This window comes from Gracilinanus agilis, chromosome 1 (genome assembly GCF_016433145.1).
Source record: "Gracilinanus agilis isolate LMUSP501 chromosome 1, AgileGrace, whole genome shotgun sequence".
Taxonomy (NCBI): Eukaryota; Metazoa; Chordata; class Mammalia; order Didelphimorphia; family Didelphidae; genus Gracilinanus; species Gracilinanus agilis.
Window position 1 is genome coordinate 486,568,920 of NC_058130.1, and position 23,891 is coordinate 486,592,810.

Sequence of the window (23,891 nt, forward strand, 5' to 3'; positions counted from 1 at the left end):
AACACAATTACAAAATACTTTTCACACAAATAAAATTATATCTAAAGGATTGAAAGAATATTAATTGCTCATGGATAGGCCAATGTAATAAAAATGGCAATCCTATCTAAATTAATTTACTTATTGAGTGCCAAAACTATAAAACTACCAAAAAACCTTTTTTATAAAACTAGAAATAATAACAAAATTCATCTAGAAGAACAAAAGGTCAAGAATATCAAGAGCACTAATTTTAAAAATGTGATGGATGGAGGCCTAGTGGTGCCAGATCTTAAATTCTACTATAAAGCAGTGGTTATCAAAATAATATGGTACTGGCTAGGAAACAGAAGGGTGGATCAATGGAATAGACTAGGGTAAATGACCTCAGTAAGTTAGTGTTTGATAAATCCAAAGATCCCAGCTTTTGGGATAAGAAATCATTATTTGACAAAAACTACTAGAAAATTGGAAAACAGTATGGCAAAAATTAGATTAAGATCAATATCTCATACCCTATACCAAGATCAAAATGGGTATATGATTTAAAAATAAAGAATGATATTTTAAGTAAATTAGGGGGACATAGAATAGTCTACTATGCTCTGATTATGGTCTAATTTCTCAAATATATAAATAACTAAGTCAAATTTATAAGAATCTAAGTCTTTCCCCAATTGATAAATGGTCAAGGGATGTGAATAGACAGTTTTCTTGTAAAGAAATCAAAGCTATCAATAATATTATGAAAAAATGTTCTCAATACCTCTTGATTAGAAAAATAGGAATGTGGCAAAATTGGAACACTAATACATTGATGGTGGAGTTGTAAATTAATCCAACCATTCTGGAAGGTAATTTGGAATTATGTCTAAAAGGCTATAAAAGAATGCATGCTTTTGATACAGCAGTAACACTACTATATCTGTATCCCAAAAAAGATTTTTTAAATGGGGAAGGACCCAATTGTACAAAAAATATTTATAGCTGCACTTTTTTTGGTGGCAAAGAATTGGAAACTAAAGGAATGTTCCTCAATTGGAGAATGACTGACCAAATTGTGGTATATGATGGTAATGTAATACTAGTGTGCTATAAGAATGATGAACAGGATGATTTCAGAAAGAATTAGAAAGACCTTCATGGACTGATACAGCATGAAATAAGCAGAACCATAATATTGTATACAGTAAATGAAACATTATGGAATGATCAAATGTAATAGACTTTGCAACTAACAGCAATAAAATGATCCAGGACAATTCTGAGGGACTTATGAAAAAGAGTGCTATCCACCTCTAGAGAAAGAACTGTTGGAATATAAATGCAGATGAAAACATATAATTTATTACTTGTTTACTTGGATATGGGATTTGGAGTTTTGATTTTATAAGATTATTCACTTATAAGAATGAACAATATGGAAATAAGTTTTGCATGATAATATATGTATAACCCAGACTGAATTGCTTGTCAACTGTGGGAGGCTGGAAGGAACAAGAGAGGTAGACAACATGAATCATATAATTTTGGAAAATTTATGTGGATATTTGTTATTAAAATAAAATAAAAATAAAAATGTGTCAGCCTCAATTCTTTTTTGAGTTGGTTATATTTAATTTAATTATAAATTAATTTATTAATAATGATATTTTAATAAAATAATAAATTAATTGATTAGCAAACCTCTGCCCTTAGCATAAACCTATCTGGTTACTTTGAGTAGAAAGCTCTAAAGTGATAGCAGCTCCTAAGGGGGGGCCCTGGGCACAGGAACCTAGAAGTAGGAACCTAGGCATACAGTAGCTGAACCAAATGGAGGTACTTATCACTTATTTTATTTTCTCTTATATCTCCCTTCTATTTTTTTACATGTCCATTCCCTCCTTCCTTTCCTTTTAGTGTCTTTGTTCACACTTCTTCATTTCCTAAATATAGCCTATTGCCTCTTCTTCATTTTAAGGTGAATGATATTTATGCAGTATGGCCACTTTCCCCTAGAATCTAGAGAAAAACAACAAAAAGAAAACAAAGGAGAGGGGATTATAAGAAGCTGAACAATGTAGTGAACACTGGATTTCAGGATAAACATTATTTCATATGTGAACATTAACATTTTAACTAACATTTTCAAATATATAATAATATGATATTATACTAATGTAATAATATTCATATTTTCCATCTATGCAACCATGAGCAAATCACCTCAGCTTCCATATCTCAAGTATCTTTTCCTAATATGTTTGTTAGCAGTGTCACAGAGTTGTCATAAAGGACATCTATTGTAGACTTTACAGTGCTATTCCCATGTGAGTTATTACTTCTTCAAAGATTGTGATTTTATTGGTGTGGGCATTCCCTCAACCAATACAGAATACAGTAACACCATGATTGAGCGAGTAATCATTAAGAGTTGATCCAGGGCCAGCCAGATGACACAGTGGATAGAGAGCCAGGTTTGGAGAGGGTAGATCCTGGATTTAAATCTGGCCTTAGATACTTCCTGGCTGTATGATCCTGGGCAAGTCACTTCAGTTTTCTAATGTTTATTGCTCTTCTGCCTTGGAATTGATATTTAGGTGCATTTTTAGATGGAAGGTAGGTTTCTTTTTGTTTTTCTAAGTTGATCTGGTTGAAAAAATACATCATTCTATGGTGAGCTGAATAGTAAATGTTCTCAAACTCAATAAAACTGATTCTTGTACAAGGGAGAGAAAGTTTATTACCAAGACCATGCCTGAAGGTATTCTGACTTGGTAGGACTTAACAAAGCTTTTGTTCCATTGGTAAAACCTTCCAAAATCTTCCTCACTGGGATGAGGCATTATAGCAGAGCTTTAGGGTTGTATTATGAAACACTATAGAAATAACAAGATGATTCAGTGGCCAAAATAAAAAAATTAATTAAGAATATCAAGCAAACTAGTTGTTTGACTTTTTAAGTAGTAGCTTAAGGAATGTTTACTCATTGGCTCCACATTGTTCAGTCATTTTCAGTCATGTCCAACTCTTCATGACCCCATTTGAGATTTTCTCAGTAAAGATACTAGGGTATTTTGCCTTTTCCTTCTCCAGCTCATTTTATAGATGAGGAAACTGAGGCAAAAAGGTTTAAGTGACTTGTCCAGGGTTACCCAGCTAGTGTTTGAGGTTAGATCTGAATTCAGGAAGATGAGTTTTCCTGTCTCTAGGCCCAGTACTGTCCAATGTGCCGATGAGCTAATCACATTAGCACCTTGTTTTTACCCATTTATTTACTTTTATAGATGTCCCAAAAGTCTTGGTGCAATTTTTAATTAAGACTTTGGGACTATGATGTATATATGTTTGTATGTACACACTCATATTTATATACCTATATTTACATCTGTCTATGCATGCATATATATATTTGCACATGTGTACATCTACGCATGCGTGTGATTGTACAGTGTCTGAATGCTTACAGTTACACAGCTAGAGTATAAGTTCCATGCAAAGAAGAACCATTTTTTGTTCTTTTTCCATTGTGCCCCGCCCCCCAACATAATCCCCTGAATATTGCTTACTTTATTGATGTTTCTGGAGTTATGGATTAAAAAAATTGATTAACTGACTTTCACTTTTTAAATGGGAATTTTGGTGTTATGTAAAGACTGCCTTAATATGATAGAAATGGTAACTGCTTAGAACTCTCAAAGGAAAATCCCATAAGTTTACCCTTTTTCCCCATCTCCCATTATGCACTAACAATCACATTCAGAGAAATCAAAGGCAGAACATTTAAAATAGACACAATGAAATGAACCCTTTTAACTTCTCATCAACCTGAGCTATTGACTGCCAGAGGATACAATTGAGGCAAAAACCAGTGTTCATCTTCAGAAAGGATTTACTGCATATGCATGAGCTGATGTTGTTGTGCTGTAAAGGAGAAATAATGAAAGCCATAGAGATTCTTGTCCTGAGGCTCCTGGGCTCCTGCTGCTATCAGAAAAGAACTTTCTACAGCTTCACTCTCATGCCTCAGCTCATTTGTCAGGAGCCCCCAGGAAATAAAGAGGTCTGGTGGAATAAGCAAAGATCTGGCTTTGGGGGGACCAGATGGTCTTGGTTCTAACACTGACTCCCTGCAGGAACTGGAGCAAGTCATGTAACCACTTTTAGCCTCTATTTCTCCACCATGAAATAATTGTGCTCTGTGTTTCCTGGCAGATGACAAATATTCTTTGGTTGGCAATTTAATAAATAAGCTTTGGTGAAGATTATTATCTGCTATTATCCCAATCTCTCTCCCATATTCTTTGAAATTTATTGTTGGTCAAGAATGACTATAATATGATGTTACCATGGAAACAGGCTCCCGTTGGCCCAGAAATCCCTTTTCCTTTGAATTGAAGACAAATTCAGTTACTTGGGATGTATTTCTTTATTTATGGCATTTGTGGCCTAGGATATATTGAAAGACTTCATAACGTGTATCCTAATGAAATGAATGTTGGTAATGGTAGGTGTTCAAGTTTGAAATTCATTTCTATTGACCAAAAATTCCCACTGGACTTAGAATCCCTACATAAAAATATAATGGAATTTGATTTATCTATCAATATATGTTAAATGAGTGCCTACTATGTATAATAACAATAATAACAGAAACTTCTATTTCTATAGATCATTTAAGTTTACAAATATATTTACATGTTATCTCATGAAAGTCCCATGCCAACATATACTATTATCCACATAATGTAGGGAAATAGGGATAGGGAAAGTGAAACTCAGAAAGTTTAAGTGATTTATTCATGTTCAAATAGCTAATAAATGACAGAGGAGAGATGCAGTTCAGGATACTAAATGATGTGGAAAATTTTTTAAAAGGAGGGAGGAGGGGGCAATCAACTGGGTAGCTCAGTTGATTGAGAGCCAGGACTAGAGACAGGAGGTCCTAGGTTCAAATCTGGCACTTCCCAGCTGTGTGACCCTGGGCAAGTCACTTGACCCCCATTGCCTACGGAAGGTAAGGGTTTTAAAAAAATAATAATAATAAAAAAGGAGGGAGAAGCGTCAGGATGACTGGTTCCATGACTACAAATAAAATGAGGACAAGTAGTGTATTTTGGAAGGGACAACAGTATGGTTTAATGAGAAGAATGCAAGATTTAGTATCCAGAGTACCTGAGTTTGAGGTCTGGTACTGCTCTATTCCTTCATCCATGAGCCAAGTCATTAATTCTCTATAAATATCTAGGGTATACCATTTAAAAAGTTTTATTCTTTTTCACTGAACAAAAATATAGTTTCTCTCCCACCGTTCCTATATCGAATGAAAAAAAGAAAAAGAAAGAAAATTCCCTGAAACAGATATTCTCAGACAAGCAAAGCAAGTTCTTGAATAGATCATAACCAAAAAAAAAAAAAATATGTCTAAGTCTGCAACATAAGTTCATCATCTCTTTTGGCAGATAGTAGCATGCTTCTGGATCTATCCTCTAGAATTGTTAGAATTGTTGATCATTTCATTGAACAGAATTAAGTGTTACAAAGTTGTTTGTGTTTACAATGTTGTAGCTACTGTATAAATCATTCCCTTGGTTCTGCGCACTTCACTCTGCATTAGTTCATACGAGTCTTCCTGGGTTTCATCAAAACCAACCTTTACATCATTTCTTTAGCACAGTAATATTTCATCATATTTATATACTATAATTTGTCCAAGTCTTTCCCAGCTGACAGACACCCCTTTAGTTTCCATGTTTTTGCTATCACAAAAAGAAATGCTATAAATATACGTGTACCTATGAATCATTTTCCTGATTCTTTGATATCTTTGGAGTATAGGCTTTGTAATGGTATTTCTGGTTCCAGAGATATTCAGTTTAGTGACTTTTTGTTTTTCCAAAATGATTGAACCAATTCAAAACTTCATCAATAGCCATAAATGTATTATTTTTCCTACAGCCCTTCCAACATTTGTCATTTTCTTCTTAATCATCTTTGTCAATCTGAAAGGAACCTCAAAGTTGCCTTAATGATCATTTCCTCAACCATTAGTGATTTTAAGCACTTTTTTCATGTGACTCTTGATAGATTAGATTTCCTTAGAAAACTGCTTGTTCATTTTCTTTGCCCATTATCAATTAGGAAATGGCTCTTATTGTTATCTATTTGAGCCAATTCCTTATATATTACTACGATTAGAAGGGGTAGGTACTTTTGAGTGACTATTTACCTCATTTAAGACGCTTTGCAAAGTTTCAAGACTTGATTCAATTAGTACAATGTCATCCACAGGCAAGAGCATCTGAAGTACCTTATCTTTATTGGGGCTAGGTGGCACAATAAATGTTGGCCTAGAGCAGTGGCTCCCAAACTTTTTGGCCCCTTTACAGAAAAAAATATTACTTAGACCCCTGGAAATTATTTTTTTATTTTAATAGCAATTAATAGGAAAGATAAATGCACCTGTGGCCATCACTGCCTCCTTGGATCGCTGCAGCACCCACTAGGGGGCAGTAGCGCCCACTTTTGGAATCACTGGTCTAGAGCCAGGAAACATTGAATTCAAATCCAGCCACAAATACTTAACAGCTTTCTTATTCAAGGCTTAACCTTTATCTGCCTCAGTTTAATCATCTGAAATTGGGGATAACAACAGCCCCTATCCCAAAGTGTTTATGAGGATAAAATGAGATGATGTTTGTAAAACACTTTACAAATTTAAAACTCTACATAAAAGCTAGTTATAGAAGGTCTTATGATATTTGGATTTTACTAGATATACTCCATGACATGGCAAATCCTTTCAGTGAACATACAAATCTTTGTTTTATGCTTTCTTTATAATAAGTGGCATCATTAAAAAAATCTATTACTATAATTTTAGATAGTTGCATATAATTTTGACATATCTTTTATGAGAGAAGAGATATTGCAACTAAGGACAATACTTAGAATATAAGCTAGTTTTTATAATTGTATGATAGAAAATGGTAGAAGATTCTAATGATGTGTGAATATGTAACATACATTTATACATACTTATATATTACATATATATATACATGCATTTGCTTATGTATGTGAAATTGAAAGGGCAATAAATAGAAGGAAAATGGAAAATATTCACACAAGCAAGTTTTTTATCCCTGATAGATAGATAGATAGATTTGGTCTTTGATTTCCCCCCATTCCTTGGCTGGAGGAGGACCTTGTTCCAAAGGTTCATTTTGGACTTGCTTTCTTCCCATCAGGTTCTTAGCATCATAGTCCTTGGGATGGTTGAAACTGGCTGCAGTGTCTGCATCAGGTAACAGAGGTCATATGAATGTGGTCTTAGGGCAAGAGCATTAGAGAAACATCTTCAGAGGTTATCCATAGAATAATCTTGCTCCCTGACCCAACAATAATCTGTGATATTAGAAATTGTGATAAGGATTGTCAAAGTTTGTTGGGTCTATATGTGCTAAATTTCTTTAATCACTTCATAAACAATGGGCATATACTTTGTTTCTCATTCTTTAGTATTACTCAAAATGATTCTATAAATATCTTGGTGCTTATGGGAATATTATTTTTGCCTTTGAACCTCTGCATATGCCTATTAATAGGATCTGGAGGTCAAAGGATGAGAACATTTTTAATAACTTTCTTAGCATGATAGAGTGCTTATTTATTGATGAATTGGTTCAGAATTCTAATTTTTTTCCAGAATTATTGGACTGACAGTTCCAACTATGTATTAGTGTACCTATCTTCCTAAAGCTCCATATGACCCAGACTATTATCTCTTTTTGTTAAAATGTAAAGCATGAAGTGAAACCTCAAAGTTGCTTTAGTTTACATTCCTCTTATGAATGATTGTAAACATCTTCAATATGTTTGTAAATATTTTGGAATTTTTCTTTTGAAGACTATTCCTATCTTTCCACTACTTATCCTTAGGGAAATGCCTCTTAGTCTTTTGTATTTTTGGATATCTAACAGTTCTGGTTTTCATCCTATGGCAAATAATTTTCATTAGTTAAATTTCTATAAGAAAAGGTTAGAATTTCTGTTGATATATATTTTTCATTTTCCATTTTAAGCATCAACAACTCATTTTCAAAAGTCATTTAGGGGATATTTTCATTGCAGACCATAATTTTCCCCTCATTTTTGTACTTCTATTTTTTCATTAATTTTTATCTTTGACAAGTCAGTGGTTTGATCCTATACAGACAGATGACTCAGGAATAAATCCTTTCTTATTCATGAAAATATAAAAAAATTCTTTTTTTTTACATATCACTTGGTATTCATTATATTTATCAGTTTCCAGCTCTTTTCTCAAAGTATTCTTAACATATGGGTGCAAATATAGTCTATAACCCTTTGGACTTTTTCAGTTTTTATTCCTGAGCATATATTCCAATATTTCTGTTTCCTACCATCCACTATACTCACTTTTGCACTGGAGTCATTGAATATTGAATTATTTATTGATTTATTTTGGTGTTTTTCAGATCCTTCTTAGAATGGAAAGGCAGCAATATATTATATGTAAGAGAGGACAGAGAAGTAGTAGATGGGATATATATATATATATATTTCCAAACATATATGTTTGGAAATCTATGAACCTGATTGTGGAAAGAGTGAAAATCATTTAGGGAGGTGGGAAAGAGAGACAGACAGACAGATGACATAGAGACAAAGAAACATAAAAATAGAGAAAGGCAGGCAAAGTTCTGGCTTCAACCAGGTTAAAATGCAATTGGGATATATTTTAAAAATAAAAAACATAATAGAAAATAGTGTTAATATGTGGTTCTCTTAGCCAATATGATCTTCATGTATTGCCATGTAAGGTTTAGTCCTCTTCTCCCTTTTTATTTGAATCTCATAGCACTGTTCTAAAGAAATCTATGTGAATATACAGGAGAGTTTTTTTTTTTGAGCTCAGATTTTAAAAGAACATATGGAAAATTAGAAGGAAGAGTACAAAGGCAAAGAAAAATACACAAAAGTGCTGTATACCTCTGAAAGAGCCCAGAATCAGCTGAGGTTTACACAAAAACTGATTAAAATGACAAATGAGGGTGTTTTAATCTCTTGTGGCATCAAGAAGAATAGGGAAAAGATAGACTTGTTTCTGTGTAAAAAAGATGGTGGCTTTCTTAGCCCATTGAATTAGTTGACTTATGAGAATGATTACTGGGTCAATGCTAACCTAGAGCAGTCTCCTGATTTATCACAGTGCTCTCTCTCTTCTTATCCCCATTCTCTTGAGCATTTTAAGCAACAACTTAGGTAAAGAAAGAGAAAGATACCATAGCTGAAGTTAAAGATGGAAGGGAGCTGGGAGAGATAGCAAATACATTAAGATCATAAATGTGGGATATGAAATAGTTATAATAGGCAAGGATAATGAACTGAAACCAACTCATTTAATGAGAATATGCGTAAAATCATTCACGTGCACAGAACGGAGATGACATAACTAGATAAATATAATTTCATCTGAAAAATGTAGACATTTTAATTAGCACAATATGAGTCAATAGTATGATGAGGCTGACAATCAGGTTATTAGAATTTTACTTCAAACCAAGTCTATATACCAGGCATTGTGCAAAGTCCTGGGGATACAAAGGCACAAGACCTTCCCTGGACTAATCTGGTTCCATATCAGTAGCTACTTCCATGGGTTCCTTCCAGCCACTATCATACCTCTTCCTCCTTGCCTTTCCCTGACATGCACATGGAGTTCTCTTTTGTGTGTTGTCTTCTCTATTAAAATGTATGTAAACTCACTGAGGATAGAATATATCTTACTTTTGACGTGTATTTGTATTCCTAGCACTTAGCAAAAAGCTTGCCACATAGTGAGTTCTTTTTTAAAATAATTTATAATTTATTTAAAATATGTAAATTATATATGTATGGTAATATAAATACCCTGATTTTGAGTTCCTTTTGGATTTGTCTTACTTGGATACATTTTTCTCCTGATTTTGTTGGGAGGTTATGTAATAATGGTAGGTATTATTCTTATTCTACCTAGTTATTTTACCTAGCTCTTGATAGTTTTGTTGACTTGACTATATCATGTGTAATTTGCTGATTTCTTAAAAAGACCATTTAAAATATTTAATATTTCAATATCACTTTATAATTCTTTGTATTTTACTCTATGCATTTAAAAATATTATGATGAAAAGCATTACATAGGCCTTAAAGGACTGGCAAATGGGTCTATGACAGAAAAAAAGGTTAAGAGCCCCCTGGGTTAGAGAGCTAGTATGAGTTGGTGGGTATAAGCAAGAACTATCTTGGATCCAAGGATACCTCGCTGGCATCCAAATAGTTTTTGGATTTTTTTTTCATTGGAAGAGATTTGCTGAGGAAGCAGTACCATATTTTTCCCCTGACAGACAAAAAAATGTCCTTGCCATTGAGTTTATGGTTTACCCAGGAAGGTAGGAGAAAATGGGGTTCGGGAGAGAGGACAAACTTGCATTACCATCACCATTGCCACCTTGCAAATAGTCTTCCTACACCCTGCTGGGAATGAGCAGGAGAGACAGATTTAAGATCTAGAGCTGGCAAGGGCAAAATTGAAATTGTTGCCAAGGAGAATCAGAGAAACTGCAGCAGAGGGGAGGGACAGCAGCCAGCTACATGAGTGTGCATCTGGGAGAGGTGAGAAATGATAGTGCGCTTTAGAGTTCCAATATATAACACAATATTCATGGCAGCACTTTTTGCAGTAGCAAAAAATTAGAAACAAAATGGATGAAATGGATGTCTGTTAGATGTTGATATTATTGTGCAGTAGGAAAGAATGAATAAGAGGAATTCAGAGAAACTCTCAGTGACTAAAAAACTGATAATGGCCATAGAGGATAAATGACAAGATATAACTCCCACTTCTTGTCAGGGGGGTAGGAAACCTTTAGGGTAGAATATGTACATTGTAAGGTATAGTTTCATTTATTTTTGTTGGACAATTTTTCTTTGTTGGAAAGAACTGTTCGTTTCCAAGGAAGCAGAAATAAATTCAGAAATTACTGATGTCAAAACAAAAGGCAACTATGTAGTTATCTTTAAAAATTGTGAAAATAATAAAGTAGATGATTCTTCTTTTGAGAAGTCATTTCTATTTAGTGGGGAAATGACCAATGAAGCCAGGCCTTAATGAGCATAAAAATAACTAAGTATGCTTTAAAGTCCATGTGGGGATTGAATCAGAGGAGTACAATATGCCTGCTCTTAGGACTGGGTTTATTAGCTAGTCCCTCCAATGCACATATTAATGAACCTTTTCTACTTTGTACCTTCCTTGGTATAGTTATCTTTAAAATAACCTGGACAATAGGCCAAAGCATACATTATGCAATGAATTAGAGTATAGCCCCCCCGCCATGTCCTCATCAAGCATGTTATAGAAGGAAGAGAGTTTAACTAGATGACTATAAGGTCTTCTAACTTTTTAATTCTATGAATAGAAACTATTAGGGTAAATATGAGAGTGAGAATTTGAAGGAATCAAAGAAAAATGTTTAGAGATAGTAGGATCTGAGCTGGGCAGGATTTTTTTTAAGCAGAGAAAAATGAAGAGAAGAATCTAGGTGAAGGAAACAACATTAGCAAAGATGAAAATTTTCTATTAATAAAATGCTCAATTGAATTAATCTTCTGCATTCAGTTAACATCATTTGATCATTGAGATACAAATTGTCAAAGGTAGCTGTCAAAAGTCAGGGGTTGCTACCAAGTAACTCAACCAGGCATTCTTCTTTAGAAGCTTAGAGTTTTTGTGTTCATATGCCTCAAAACACTTAAATGTAATGAAAAATAAATATGTTTTAGAATCATTGATCTAGATGTTGAGCATACTTTGAGGTCTCCTAGTTCTACCCCTTCCTTTTACAGATGAAGACTCTTCTTTCACTTTCTCCTATGACACATACTTTATGAACCAGCAGCACTTTTCTCCCAATTGCTCAAGTGAGATACTTTATCTCCTGACTATACCTTTTCATTGCCTGATTGTCCTCCATGCCTAGAATGCCCTCTCCTCTTCATATCCATGTATATCTTTGTTTTCACCATGACCACAGACCAAAGATTTCTATATCTTATTTTTCTGCCACTGTCCAGTCCTCCTTGATTGTTCCAAACCCTCTACTCTAGACATTCAGAATCTCTTCTCCTTTGATTTTGAGACAGCTTCTCCCTTTTATACAAAATGTTTAGAATATGATTCAGTCTCTCTCACTTTCTTTGGTCCAAAGCAATATAAATGCCCTTTTCATACTCTGTTCTGATTATTTGACTCAATCAAAAAACTGTTTTTACTTAGTCAAAAGCCTACGGAATTGAGAGGGAAGTTTTGCACATTGTTGCCCTATTAAATGTTAAGTTTCCTGAGGGCAGGGACTGTGGTTTTGGTTTTATTTATATCTCAGTGCTTAGCAGAGTGCCTGACACATAGTGAGCACTTAAATGAGTTCTTTCTGAGTGATTGAAGTCAAGACAAGTAAAATGGTCACCCCAAGGTCTCACAAGTAATACGGGTTATAATTAAGATTTGAACTCAAGGCCCTATGACCAAGTTCAGTCTTGTTTCTTTCTGCGGCACTATGCTTGATTTTTAAAAGCCCTTACTTCTGTCTTACAATCAATAATAATAATAATAATAATTAATAGTATTAATTCCAAGGTAGAAGAATGATAAGGGCTCAGCAAACACCTAGGGTCACACAGCTAGACTTGAATCCAGGTCCTCAAGACTCCAACCTTGGTGCTCTTCCACTGTGCTATCCTCCACTTGATTCTCTTATACATCCATATTGGAAACAGAGAACTCCTAAACTCTCTGGATGTGAAGAACACTCAAAAACTTATAGAAAGAATCAGTTTGGAGGAGGGTAACCTAGGTCCATCAGGGGCATGCATAAGGCTCTGGCCCATGTCTTAATAGCCCAATATCCTCAGCCTCAGAGCTTTAAGGGATTAAAGGGAAAAGAATGCCCATTTCTCTATTTCAGAATGGATGTTTATGGAGCTGAGTTAACACTTCCTAGAGAACTGAAGATATTTTCATTAAATAAAAACATTTTCAAAGAGAATTTTATTCTCCAAAATGCTGCCTGAAAAATGATTCTCTTCCTTCCTCTGAAAACTACTTGGTTAGAATTCTAGCCTAAACACCACCCTGAACTCTCTTGGCATTTCTCTAATTCCAGAGAATTCCCTTCTGGCATGATATCTAAGACAAACTTTTAAGTTTTTTCTTTTTAAATCAACATTAAGTGAGTCACCATGTTGACTCCAGATCTGTCTTTTTTACATAATAGATTTTGTGATGAATAAGTTATTTGGCTCCCAAAATGACAAGGTTTATTTCGAAATTCACAACCCTTTTGTTATCCCTTTTTACTTGCTGGTATTTAAAAATGCAAGTCATATGTGTTTCAATTTTGGAATAAAAAATCATATTTGATAATGGGTCTGAGTCAGCAGGGTGGCATAGGACACAGAATACTAGACCAGTCATCAGAGCATGGATGAAATTGTAATGTTGATTCTAATATTGGCTCCATCAATATTAGATTATTAATTCTGTGATGTTGGACAAGTCTTTTCACATCTCTGAGACTCTGCTTTCTTGGCTCTAATGCCCTGATCATGTGTTAAGGTTTTGGTGAGAATCAAATGCAAAAAAAAAGTGAAAACTGTTGTAACATATAAAATATAAAATAAGCTAAAATTGTTAGCCTGATATGAATATTTTTATTACATGATAACCTTGTGTTCAAGAGGGATTGCACCAAGTCTGGTTGGCCCCAGAGGTCAAAACTAAGAATGTTGGCAGGGGAAGGGACTTATAGACGGCAATTACATATTTAGAATATAACATAAACTTTAATAAACCCTTCTACAAAGACTATGGGTATTATTGCTATATCTTTAAGAAAAGAGATAATCTTGGTAAACAACTAGTTAACTGTGATGGTAGGAATTAGTCTGACCTGGGAAAGAAATAAATTTTAAGGTCATTTCCTGAGCTCCTAAGTAAAAATTCCCTAACAATTAGAGATGTCTAAAACTGGGTTGCCTTAGGAGGTGCTATTTCAGTTAATCAAGCAAGCAACAAACACATATAAAATACCAGCTTTGTGTTAAGAGCTAGAGATACAAAGCAAAAAGTAAAATAGTTTCTGCTCTCAAAAAGCTTATAGTCTAACAATGGAAATAGCATGTAAATATACACATTTATACCAGATAATGGTAGATGGTACAATGGATAGAGTATTGGGCCTGTAGTCAGGACAACTCATCTTTCTGAATTCAAATATGACCTCAGACCCTTATTAGCTGTGTGAACCTGGGCAAACCACTTAACCCTGTTTGCCCTTGTTTCCTCATCTGTAAAACAATCTGGAGAAGGAAATAGCAAAATCATTCCAGTATTTTTGCCTAGAAAACCCTAAATGTGGTCATGTAGAGCTGGACCCAAATGAAATGACTCAACAACCACAAAATAAAATTTTCAGTGATAAGCACTCAAGGCTAGAGGGATAAGAAAAGGCATCATGCAGAAAGTGTTTGGGCTGAGGTAGAAGGGAAGCTAAGGATTCCAAAAGGGAGACGTGAGGTGGGAATTATGTTGCCATCATGGAGGAACAAAGTTATCGAGGCATCTTAGCAGGAGATAGTGTCAAGTATGAGTTAAAGTAAGAAGGCAATTATATGTGAACTTTAAAGTACATAAAAGAAAATAATGGATAATAAGCCTGAAAAAAGTAGATTGATACTTGTCTGTGAAGACATTTAAATGACATTCTGTTTGATCCTAGGGGCAATAGGGTCAATGAGTTTCTTGAACATAGCTCATCAGGAAAATCTGTTTGGCAGCTCTGTGGAGGGTCATTTGAAGAAGGGAGTGTCTTGAAGTGGGGAGAACAAATAGGAGGCTATTAGAATTCTCCAGGAAAGAGTTGATGAAGGGCTGAGCTACCTGCTGGTGTAAGGGCCACCAAAGGAGAGCTAAGAAACACATAAAAGAGATGTAAGAGTAGAATAGGTAAGACTTGATTAAAGGATGTTATAGAAGGGATGGATTCCTAGGTATAGGTTGTACTGGACGATCTTCCAGGTCCCTGAGATGTTGTGTTTCTATTATTTTGATTTGAAAGCAATTCTATTATAAATTACAAAATTTAATATTATAATATAATATGAATTGTAATATAATAATATTACAAATTAAATAATTATATTATAAAATAAGTCTATTATAAATAGCGCTTGATTCATCTGCTATTTCCCTAACATGAGAATCAGTCTTTTTTAATCCCTCAGCTCCCAGAGATGTTATTTATAGAGGAGTTAACAACAACAATTATATAGTGATTTAAAGTTTGTATAGTGCTTTGTCCTTATTATTTCACTTCTTCCTCACAACAACCCTATGAATTAGATGTTATTATTATCCCCATTTTATGGAAATTGAGACTGAGAAAGTTAAAGTGACTTGCCTTGGTCACGCTAAGAGTCTGAAGAGGAATTCAAACTCAGGTCTTCCTGACTCTAAACCCAACATTAATATAATTGCTTGGTTTCCACAAACCTGGGGTCTGTATGGATTTGCAACAGGAAACAAAATATTTAGCATAAGAACAGCTCAGTAGTTGGATAGTTGTCAAGTGTTTATTAAGAAACCATGATGTGTTAGATATTTCCCCCAATTATTTTCTGTCCTAGTATTTTTGTTTAATTGGCTCTGCTTTAATAAATGGGCAATCATGAATATTTACTGAGGGCCTTTTTTTATTCAAAGCATTCTTCTGTCATAAAAGTATTTGTTTTGATGAGTTTTTATCTCTTTTGTTTCAAAGGGACACACATTTTCTCAACTGACAATGCAGTAACACTCATGTGAGTATATTGCCCAATTAGTTGAAAGTTAAAAATATAATTTTTTTTAAAAAATGAAAGGGTATTGCCATTTTGAGGAGGTCATGGTGTCCTTAAATAAAAGTACTGGAAGGAAATAGATGAATTGATAGAATGAAAACAATGAGTAGTATTGTTCAGGAATGTGTTTATTTAAAAACAAATTTTTAAAAATTTTACGCTCAAGGTGCTTGGTATTGAACCAATACCTCCAAGCCACAATATTTATTTTATATTAAAGAAGAATTCTCCAGAATTTTCTTCTATACAAGATGTCCCAAAAGTCTTTGTGTAGTTGTGAGTCTTTGAAGCTGTTGAAGCTTAACATGTCCCACTTGGGACACTCTTCATAGCCTGTGATACTGAATCAGATATTGGAAAATCCTTTCTATAATAAATGGGAATATTTAATTACAAAAATATTTATTAAGTGCCTACTATACATACCAAGTACTCTGACAGGTGCTGGGAACATAAAGACAAACATAAATGTTACCTGCTCTCAAAGAGAATAAATACAAAACATATACAAAATGGATAGGGAATCATTTTGTCTCTCCTACCCTATCTATGTCTAATAGATTCCTTTTACCCTCTACTTTGGAAAGTTCATGGCACTTTCCTTTCTTTAAAGGGAGCTTTAAATTTTCAGCCTCCCCTTAAGACCTTTTTCTGTTTCACTCACAATAGATTCTCTCAGAAGAACATTTTGTGAGAATGTGTATGAAGGACACTATATAAAAATAAATTGGATTGTAGAACCAAGTATTACATTTTATGTGCATTTTACAGTTTTCTCATTTCAGTAAAAAATAGAAAAAGCTGATCCTCCTACCCTCTTGCCATCGGCGAGCACTTTATAAGGTGATGTTCTTTCTGATCTCAGTGGGAAGAGACAGCAGTATTATATTGTGCTTCACCCTTTACACGTTATTGATTTTTTTAATTAAAGAAGGCTTTGCTGAAAAACAAAATGGAGCAGGAAGTTGTTATCTACAGTGGAAATGTGGAAGATTTACTAGGGATTTGGGGGTTTATGTGATACCATCCCTTTGTGCTTTAGAAGTTACTTTCTCAGTGCCTATTTCCTATATATTTGTGGCATGCATCCTATCCCAAAAGGAAAGGTGGAAGCAATTTTAATCTGCAGTCCTCAATGTGAGATAAACTGAACTGTGTGAACTTGACAAATCACTTAAAATCTCTAGACCTCAGTTTCCTTTTCTATAAAAAGAAGACAATGGATTAAATGATGTCTCAGAAGCTTCCTGGCTTCTTAATACCTCCTTAGATCTTGACCATGAAGTCAGATCAAAGCCAAGAAGGACTAGAAAGGCCTTTCTTATCCTTTCTGGGATGATATGAAGCAGCAAATTAGTTTCCTGGATTTGCTCCTCTGGAGTAGTACATGGAGACTAGTAAGAATTGTTTGAGGCATTGGGGTTCATGTTCCCAAGGACATGTAACCTTTTAGTGTAAATTCTCTTTTCATCTCTATTCAATGTTTTTTGTCCTATAAGGCCCTAAAGCTGAGAACTATGCTTTATATTAAAATATTACTGAACTAAGACCAGTGTAATATCCTTATACCAGCATTCTATAATGGTTTAACAGAAATGAGTTTTCAGTAGTTGTCCTTTTTTAATGCTTTACTCTACTCATGGGAACCAATCTATTATAACTTCTAAATCCAAGAAAGGTTATTGATATAGTATGAAGGTGCTGAAGAGCAGATTTGACTCCATTATCTCCACTAAACACTTAGCTGTACTTCTAAGAATTGGGGAGGTAGCAGAGAAGGGTCAGGTTAAGTTCTCTGGTATGGGTTTTTTTTTCAAATCAATTCAATTCAATAAACATTTAAGGCAAAGAAATATAACCAGCCCCTTTCCCAAAGAACTGAATTCTTCTGGGAAAATAATAAATTAGTAGATGCAAAAAAGTAAATTTAAAACATATTTAAAAAGCAGGGGAGGATGAGACAACTAGGTAGCACAGTAGATAGAGCACAAAGCCTAGAATTCAGAGGTCATGGGTTCAAATAAAATCAAACTTCCTAGTTGTGGGATCCTTGGCCTGGCCCTTGCCACTGTTCTTAGAATTGATACTAAGACAGAAACAAAGGGCTTAAAAAATGTTTTTAAGGAATGGGGTACCAGAACTACTGAGGAATTAGAAATTTTCTCTTATGCATGTCAGCACTTACATTGAGCCTTGAAGTTCAATTTGAAGTGAAGGAGGACATTTATTCAGACTATGCTCACAAGCTAAAGTTAAAAGGGACATATTTGGTCGATTTTATCAGTAGAACCTATTGATTAATTCCTTTTTAAATGTATTGAACATCAATATGACTATCTAAATGTGCTTAGTAACAGGAATTTATAATTAAATTAATTTTGATGAATAAAATATAATTTTAAACAAACATTATCCTGTTCTAGTTTCCCTTCTCCTTTTCTTGTTTGATCTGCATAAAGACACGGTGGCCTTTTAATTTGTTTCATTGTCCTTGGTATCCTTGAGAAGTAAGGAGGATGCCCAAATCAACCTACTTCAGAAATAGGAAGTTCTAAAACGAAGTGAAAGAATCATACCCTTAGATGGGGTGTGGAAAGTCACACACTCTTTCAGTAACCTAAAATTTTAAAACTGCCTTTTTTTAAAAAACTTCCAGACCACAAGACAGCCACTGTAAATTAAATATATGTATTCCTATTGTGTTTTTCTTCTAAGGAGCTGAATATCTCCATTATTTATCCTTGAAAATTGAAGTCAAAATGAACAACATCAAAATTACTCATTAAAATATTTTGAGTTTTCCAGTGTACATATTCATAACTATAGATCATATAATATCTCTCATCATATTGTACTTTAAGATTTGAAAAGGACTTTTTTCCATTTGATAAAAGGCTAAGAGAGCTCAAGGAACTTAGCTAGGATCATGGGCTGTCTGCAAATATGATGCTTTATCAGCAGTACCAAGCTTTAAGAGGTAGGAGAGGACTTCTGGATTAAGATGGCTGCAGAGTAGAAGCAGGGCACTATAACTCTCCTCACTACTGACCACCAGCATACACATCCAAAGGACAAAAAAACAAATCCAGATGTAAGAAGGGACCCCACAATAGGGCTCAATATCAAAGGTTCGTGGGATTTGGGCATTCCCACACTATAAGGGGGAAATAACTCCCAATAAAATGCGAGCAGATCAACCCTCCCCCACCTCACCCACAATACCAGAGTCAGAAGCTGTGCACAAGAGTTAGAGAGAGCAGGGGCACAAAATCTAGCACCTTGGCAGCTAACTAGCACCACTATTAGCTTGTCCCTGAGAGTATCAAGACCTGAGATCCCAGGAGACTGGAGAGTGAAAACCTTGGACACGGGAGTGGGGCTGAGAGAGGAAGCTATAGCGTGCTGAGTCTCAGGGGAAACCTCAGGTGGAGGAGCAAACATGGGCCAATTTCTTGGCTTTGAGAAGATGGCCAGGGCCATGGGGGATTGATCCTGAAAACAGCTAGACCTGAGACCACAGTAGGCTGGGGATCACAGACCTTGGGTGCAGGAGTGAGGCTGAGTGGGGCCTGCAGACAGCAAAGGCCTAACAAACAGTGGAAGCCAGGAGACTCACAAAGTAGCCTCAGGCAAAAACTACTCCCTAACTCCATACAAAGAGAGTCCACTTGTCTTACTCAGATTTCTGGCCAAGAAAGTATAATGATGTCAAGCAAGACCCAAGAAATAAACAACAAGAAGGCCAAGAAAAAAGCTCTAACACTCGTTACTTCTGCACAGAAAAAAACAACCAGAAAACAGGAGAGGACAAACAATTAAAGACATCTAAACCTTCCCAAAAAAATGAAAATGGGTCACAAGCTTTTGAAGGGTTCAATTCTGAGATAGTGAGAAAGATGGAAGAGATCTGGCAAGAAAATAACAGTTTAAAAGGCAGAATTTCACAATTGGAAAGTGAGGCTCAGAAATCAAATGAAATGATAAGCAAATTGAAGACCAGAAATGACAAGCTGGAAGCCATGAAGATTCAGATAGACCAGATTGAAAAGGAAAACCAAAAGATTATAGCCGAAAACCATTTTAAAGGCTAAAATTGGGCAAGTAGAAGCCAATGATCTCACAAGAGAGCAAGAATTAATAAAGCAAAGTCAAAAGACTGACAAAATAGAAGGATACATGAAATACCTCATTGAGAATATAATAGATCAAGAAAAGAGGTCTAGAAGAGACAACTTGAGAATTATTGGTCTTCCAGAAAAATCAGAGACAAATAGTAATCTAGATATCATACTACAAGAAATATTCCATCAAAACTGCCACAATGTCCTCGAATAAGAGGGGGGAAAAGACATTGAAAGAGACAATAGAAAACCCTCTACACTAAATCCTCAGAAGACAACCCCCAGGAATATAATAGCCAAATTCAAAAGCTTCCAAATTAAGGAGAAAATATTACAAGAAGCCAGAAAGAGACAATTCAGATATCAAGGACACCAATCAGGATTACACAGAATCTGACAGCCTCCACACTGCAAGACTGCAAGGCTTGGAATATGATATTCAGAAAGGCAAGAGAATTGGGTCTACAACCCAGGATCACCTACCCATCAAGACTGACTATATACTTCCAGGGGAAAATATGGGCATTCAACAAGATAGAAGATTTCCAAGTATTTGCACAGAAAAGACCAGGACTAAATGGAAAATTTGATAGCCAACCACAAAAAAAAACAAGAGAAACATGAAAATGTAAATAAGAAACAGAGGGGAAAGAAAGAAAACTCTTATCTTTATATTGCCTTCTTCAAGAGCTTCAATAAGATCAAATTAATTGTATTTCTATAGGGAGAAATATGTGTAATTCTAAAAAATTGTACTCACTATTATAGTAATTAGAAGAATTAGTAATAAGGAAAGGTTGGAGTACTAAATGGTCTAAGATGATATGGGGGGGGAGTGTGTGGGAGGAATAGAAGATGGCACCAAGAGTAACTTGAAGTAATAAAAAATAGCATAATCTATACCACACAAAGAGGGCATGGGAAGGGGAGGGAATGAATATTATTATAAGAAGGAGAGGAAGTGAGTGTTAATAGGAAATACTTAAACCTTACTCTCAGAGGAATTAATCCTGAGAGGGAAGAGTAGCTAGATCCATTGGGATATCAAATTCTGTCTAATCCTATGGATAAAGTCAGAAGGGGTAAACCAAGGGGGGCATTGGGATGGGGAGTTCTTAAAAGGAGGGGAAGAGAGGGGGGAGGAAATTCATTAGATCTTAAAAAATAATAAGAGGGGAAGGGAGGGGGTAGAAAGGGTAGTAAACCAAGGGAGGGGAGAAGGGGGACTGATTTAAAACAAACCACTAGTTTAAAAGGAAATACTGTAAGAAGAAGAGGTAGAACAAAGAGAGGATTCCAAAATGGTAGGGAATACACAACTGAAAATTATAACCCTGAATGTGAATGGGATGAACTTGCTCATAAAACAGAAGCAAATAGCAGAATGGATTAGAAAACAAAATCCTACCCAAATTAATTTACCTATTTAGTGCTATTCTGGATGGCAATTTGGAACTATGCTCAAAGGGCTTTAAAAGATTATTTGCCTTTTGATCCACCCATAGCACTGCTTGGATTATACCCCAAAGAGCTAATAAGAAAAAATACTTGTACAAAAATATTTATAGCTGCACTCTTTGTGGTGGCAAAAAATTGGAAAATGAGAGAATGTCCTTCAATTGGGGAATGGCTGAACAAATTATGGTATCTGTTCGTGATAGATTTTGCTCAAAGGAATAAAGAACTGGAGGAATTCCATGCTAACTGGAATGACCTCCAGGAATTGATGCAGAGTGAAAGGAGTAGATCCAGGAGAGCATTGTACACAGAGACTGATACACTGTGGTACAATCAAACATAACAGACTTCTCTACTAGCAGCAATGTAAGGATCCAGAGCAAGGCTGACGGACTTATGAGAAAGAAAACTAGTCATATTCAGAGGAAGAGCTGTGGAAGGAAAAACACAGAAGAAAAACAACTGCTTGAACACATGGGCTGATGGGGACATTATTGGGGATGTAGACACTAAATGATAACTCTAGTCCAACTATCAATAATGTGGAATTAGGCCTTGATCAATGATAAATGTAAAGCCCAGTGGAATTGTACATTGGCTAAGGAGGATTAGGGGGTTTGGGGAAGAGGGAAAGAACTTGAAATATGTAACTAGGGGAAAATATTCAAAATAAAAATTAAAAAAGAGGTAGGAGAGACCTTAAAGTTGATTCAATACAGCCTCCTCATTTTTCTGATGGGGAAATTGAGGCCCAGACATTAAGGGGGAAGCAGTTGCCAAAGAATCACAGAGCTATGTAGGAGAAAATATTAGACCCCATAACTCCTGTCTCCCTATCAAATTGCTCCATTATGTCAATAACCCACAGACTCCCAAGCGTGTACCTGGAGAACCATGGACTTGACCTATTACTGTCACTGAAAAAATATTGAGAAAGTATAAATCATCTTTATAATTCATAAAGAGATACAGACGTTCAAAGATTACTACTAAAAGGAAATGAATTATGGTTGATTAGTTGTTAAATTAGGTAATTCATTGTTAAATTAATAACATTTTAACAATTCATGTTTCAAAATATTCTTCAACTAAATTGACTTTGAGAGCAATAACAGCACTTGAAGCTGGGGCTCCATCCTTGTTAATTTGGAAGAAATGATGGCAAGTTGAAGGGTGTGTTCGAAATAAGAGAAAAATTTTAAAGGGGGCAATGGATAGCAATAATTCTCCCTGTTTAGGTATAAGGTATGTAACGTTTTGTGTTGGTATTTTCCACTTGTAGGGATTCATTTCCATGGTAACAGAATTAGTTTGCTTTGTGTTCCATATATAGCATGATCACCCCTTTGAGAGACTGATCCTGCATAGGTTTGGCTTAACTTTTGTCTCAAGTGCTTATTACAACAGTTGGATCTAAGAGTAAAACTATCCCTACTTAGCTAAGTATTTAACTATCTTTATTCTCTTTCTTCTTATAGTTATTCCTGTTTATAGAAATTTCTCCTTACCTAGTAGTATGATATTAGCATGCCTCTCTTGTTTTTAGGAATTACAAATGGGATCACTGTCTGCTTCTTCTCTTCCTCCCCCAAACTGACACACATACTCAAACACACATACACATCATACATAATTCTCTTTAGGTTATCTCCTAAAGCTCTCCTAGAGCCTTTATGACTTGTCATAAGTAAGAAGGATGCTGATTCTGTGTTCAGTCTTCTTCCCTTGCCTAAAGTGGAGTTCTCTTTAGTTCAAGGCCCTGTTGTTGGGTAATTGTATATGATGTCACTTTCACTGGAAATATCATTTCCAGAGCTAATTTCTGGTCCAGAGAGACTTTGTGTCTGGTGGGTATTAACACAGAGAGTTTTATTTTCTTTCATCTTCTTATTTTATTTTGTTTCCCTGGTAGCTGGTTTAATCACTTCTGAATTGGACACATCCACAGAATTTTCAAAATCTAAAGACTTTTTTAGAATTTGGTATCATTTATTAAGATCTGTACTGCTGTTGCTAAACCACCAAATAACCACATTTGTGTGTATGTGATTGCAGAGAACAGAAGTCAAGGGCCAAGAAAATCCAAATAGTTTTAAAACCCTAAGAGCCATTTGGAATTCAATGAATAGACAAATGTGAACAAGCATTTACAGATTTGGTCAACCACCTTGCACATATGCCAATGTTGGTCTATATAGATCTAAGTGAGCCATTTTTTTCTTCATACAGATGTCATCCTGGAAGGTTGGGAGCTCTCCTGTGCCAAAAGAGAAAATGCCAGAAATCCACTATTTTTGCCAGGATACACTGACAGACAGTGAGATTCATTACTGCATTCACAAGCTGGAGTTCTTGATTCTGAAGTGAACTGTCACTAAAAAGTTCAAA